Consider the following 4937-nt stretch of genomic DNA (forward strand, 5'->3'; position numbering starts at 1 on the left):
CAATCAGTGTGCAAACATGGTCAGTAAAATGCCAAATGGATAGACGTTCATAAACCAGTCAGTGCAACTCATTATTGTGGTCTCTAATTGTGGAACTCTTTTTTTTTTTTGTGAGGATACGATGAGCTTATCCAATTAAGGAGGCCATTCAGCAGTACTGGGTCTGGACAGCAGCGGCACCTTCTGCAGCCAGACTGACTGACATGACAAGGCAGGCAACAGCTGCAGCAGCACCCACAGAGGATTAAATAAGAATCTGTCTTTTTTAACACTGGAATGGGGTGGTGCACTGTACCCGAAGATACTGCCATATCGGGTCAATGCATTGGGCGACGGAAGCAAGTTTCCAAATCGGCTCCCATTCTCAAAAATCCATTTAATTTATGGTCCCCAGATAGGGGACGTATCAGATATTAAACTGATAAGAACAGATTTTTGATTGAAAAAACCTTTATTACCAATCAATTGTCAATCACACAATAAATATATTCACCATAACAGAACTGACTTTTTTTTATCTATCTATCTATCTATCTATCTATCTATATATATATACCGTATTTATCGGGGTATACCACGCACCGGCCTATAACATGCACCCTCATTTTACCAAGGATATTTGGGTAAAAAAAGTTTTTTACCCAAATATCCATGGTAAAATGAGGGTGCGTGTGTGCGCGTGTATACCCCGATAAACCCCCAGGAAAGGCAGGGGGAGAGAGGCCGTCGCTGCCCGCTTCTCTCCCCCTGCCTTTCCTGGGGTCTAGAGCGCTGCTGTCGGCCCTTCTCACCCCCTGGTTATCGGCGCCGACAGCCAGGGGGAGAGAAGGGGCAGCGGCACCCATTGCCGGCGCCGCTGCCCTGTTGCCTCCCCCCATCCGCGGTGGCAAAATTACCTGGGTCGGGTCCGCGCTGCTGCAGGCCTCCGGCGCGCGTCCCCTGCGTCATTGCTATGCACGGCGCGGCGCATGACGTCAGTGCGCCGCGCCGTGCAGCGCATAGCAACAGGTAATTATGCCACCGGGGATGGGGGGAGGCAACGGGGCAGCGGCGCCGGCAATGGGTGCCGCTGCCCCTTCTCTCCCCCTGGCTGTCGGCGCCGCTTCTCTCCCCCTGGCTATCGGCGCCGGCACCGTTAGTCAGGGGGACAGAACGGGCAGCGGCGCCGATAGCCAGGGGGTGAGAAGGGCCGGCAGCAGGGCTCTAGACCCCAGGTAAGGCAGGGGGAGAGAAGCGGGCAGCGACGGCCTTTCTCCCCCTGCCTTTCCTGGGGGTGTATCGGCGTATAACACGCACATAGAATTTAGGCTGAAAATTTTAGCCTAAAAAGTGCGTGTTATACGCCGATAAATACTATATATATATATATATATATATATATATATATATATATAGATATATAAAAAAAAATATTTTATTGAAGAGCTGAGGTATGTGCTCTTAAAGAGTAGCTATCCTCAACTAAAATGTCCATATTCCCCCTCCCCATCTTTCCCTCACACTGTCTACATCTATCCCTGTTTTTTTTTTATCCTCTTAAAACATTAGAACAATACCTTTTTCCACTCCTCTTCGGTAGCTCAGAGTTGAGCAGTCTCACGATTGCAGGAAGTCGGCGGGCGGGCCGACGTGACGTCATCTGAAGCCTCGCCGGCCACCACTTCCGCCCATCTTGCTGTATTCTGCGCTCAATGTCGGGAGCGCGCATACAGGCGCGCATACAGGCTGGGAGGGACGGCAGCCTCTGAGTCTCCTCCTTTCTGTTTAGTTTTGCACGTACCATTCAGAGAGGAGGAGAGTCTGAGAACGGAGCTGCTGTACTGTGCCCTGAGGGAATTTATAATATCAAAATGGTGGGTAGTACAATTGATTATATGCCCAAAACAATAAAAATAAAATTTCACAAAGCTGCAATCCCCAATGAATGACTGCAGACCGCAGTGCATTATAAATGGTGTGAATAATAGTGATTTTATCCCAATCAAAAATGATGCATCATTTTTGAATGGGATAAAATCTCCATTATTGACACCATTTATAATGCACTGCTGGCTGCAGCCATTCATTGGGGATTGCAGCTTTGTGAATTTATTTATTTATTTTTTCATATAAAGCTGCACTCCCAAATGAATGGCTGCAGCCAGCAGTGCATTATAAATGGTGTCAATAATGGAGATTTTATCCCATTCAAAAATGATGCATCATTTTTGTAATGGAATAAAATCTCTTTTTTTTCCACTATCTATACCAGTGGTCCCCAAACTGTGGCCCTCCAGATGTTGCAAAACTACAACTCCCAGCATGCCTGGACAGCCAACGGCTGTCCAGGCATGCTGGGAATTGTAGTTTTGCAACATCTGGAGGGCCACAGTTTGGGGACCACTGACCTATACTGCATTGCTGCGGTTTTATCGTGTACATGTGCTCACTGATTGCATATTTTATTGCATTAGGAACACCGCAGCAATTCAGGATAGGTGGTGATTAAAAAAAAAGATTTTATTCCATTCAAAAATTGTGCATATTTATTGATGGAATGAATTCACAATTTATATCCCCATCTTGACTGTATTGCACATAACACCATAACCTCCCCCCAATGGAATAAATGCGCTTTTTTTGCTCACCATCTATACTGGAGTGATCCGGTGTTACTCAATAAAACCACAGCACTACAATATAGATAGTGATCCAAAGTCCCAAATGAGTCCAAAATCAGAAATTTACCGTGCATACCATCCACACTCAATATATGATAATGAGCGTGCATAGCATGCAGGCTCAAAACATGATAATGAGAGTGCATAGCATGCATGCTCAATACCTGATATTGAGCATCCATAGCATGCACACTCAATACATAGTAATAAACATGAATATTTTGAGCGTGCATAGCCTGCATGTTCAATACATGATATTGAGCATGCATAGCATGCACAGTAAGAATATGATATTGAGCATGCATAACATACACACTCAATACATGATAATGAGCGTGCATAGCATGCAGGCTCAATACATTGTAATGAAAGTGTGTAGCATGTATGTGTAGCATACATTGAGCATCCATAGGATGCATACTCAATATATAATAATGAACGTTAATATATGAGTGTGCATAGCATGCATGCTCAATACATTATATTGAGCATGCATAGCATACACACTCAATACATGATAATGAACGTGAATATATGAGCGTGCATAGCATGCATGCTCAATACATGTTATTGAGCATGCATAGCATCCACAGTCAATACATGATATTGAGCATGCATAGCATGCACAATCAATACATGATATTGAGCGTGCATGGCATAAACACTCAATACATGATAATGAGCATGCATAGCATGCAGGCTCAATACATCGTAATGAAAGTGTGTAGCATGCATGCTCAATAAATGATATTTTGCATGCATAGCATGCACACTCAATACATAATTAACGTGAATATTTTGAGCGTGCATAGCCTGCATGTTCAATACATGAAATTGAGCATGCAAAGCATACACAATCAATACATGATAATGAGCATGCATAGCATACATTTTCAATAAATGATATTGAGCATGCATAGCATACACACTCAAAAATGATATTGAGCATGCATAGCATACAGGCTCAATACATCATAATGAGAGTGCATAGCATGGATGCTCAATATATAATAATGAACATGAATATATGAGCGTGCATAGCATGCACAGTCAATACATGATATTGAGCATGCATAGCATACACACTCAATACATGATAATGAATGTGAATATATGAGCGTGCATAGCATGCATGCTCAATACATGTTATTGAGCATGCATAGCATCCACAGTCAATACATGATATTGAGCGTGCATAGCATGCACAATCAATACATGATATTGAGCGTGCATGGCATAAACACTCAATACATGATAATGAGCATGCATAGCATGCAGGCTCAATACATCATAATGAAAGTGTGTAGCATGCATGTTCAATATATTACATTGAGCATCCATAGGATGCATACTCAATACATAATAATGAACGTTAATATATGAGTGTGCATAGCATGCATGCTCAATACATGATATTGAACATGTATATCCTACACACTCAATACATTATAATGAGCGTGCATAGCATGCAGGCTCAATACATCATAATGAGAGTGCATAGCATGCACACTCAATACATAATAATTAGCGTGCTTATCTGATCAATACCTGATGTTGAGCGTGCATAGCCTGCACAGTCAGTACATGATAATGAGCCTGCATAGCTGAGTGTGCATAACATGCACACTCAATACATGATAATGAGTTTGCTTAGCTGAGCGTGCATAGCATGCAGGCTCAAAATATGATATTGAGCAGCCCTAGCTTGCTGTCGCTATAAATACAATGTGCAGAGTATTATTAAACCTTGTATAATTGATTATTGTACTGAAAAAGGATGATAGCCACTAACATGTTATCTCAACAAGACCAAAACCAAGTAATGGAGAATTTTGCTTTAGGCTATTACATACTCTATTAATCTATTTACTAAAGGCAACTGGATATTCATATGCTGCAGAGGAGGAAAGGAATGAAGAATATAATCCTGAAGAATCTTCTGATGAGGTAATTAATATTCTTTATTATATATATATATATATATATATATATATATATATATATATAATTTTTTTTTAATACTTATTATTATATTAATTCACTTTTTTTTTTTTTTAAATAGGAAGATTATAGTATTCAACAGGAGACGGAAAGTGACAGTGAGGAGGAAACAGCTGCAACAATACATGAAATAACGCCGGTAAGCATATCAACAAGCTACACTTGAAGATCATTTGAACACTGTAATTGAACCCACACCAGGGTCTAACCTACACATTACTAACAGCGCCCTGATGTTTAGCTTTCTACCCCGTTTGACAAAAGATCTCCATAGAC

General features: G+C 41.5%; 1 non-coding gene across 1 annotated transcript; it reads right to left on the reverse strand.

Moving 5' to 3' along the window:
* Window positions 1-279: 279 nt before the first annotated feature.
* Window positions 280-466, reverse strand: LOC130324147 (U2 spliceosomal RNA). The gene has a single exon (XR_008869257.1). It is a non-coding gene; the product is annotated as a U2 spliceosomal RNA (small nuclear RNA).
* Window positions 467-4937: the final 4471 nt, after the last annotated feature.

This window comes from Hyla sarda, unplaced genomic scaffold, assembly GCF_029499605.1.
Source record: "Hyla sarda isolate aHylSar1 unplaced genomic scaffold, aHylSar1.hap1 scaffold_26, whole genome shotgun sequence".
NCBI lineage: Eukaryota > Metazoa > Chordata > Amphibia > Anura > Hylidae > Hyla > Hyla sarda.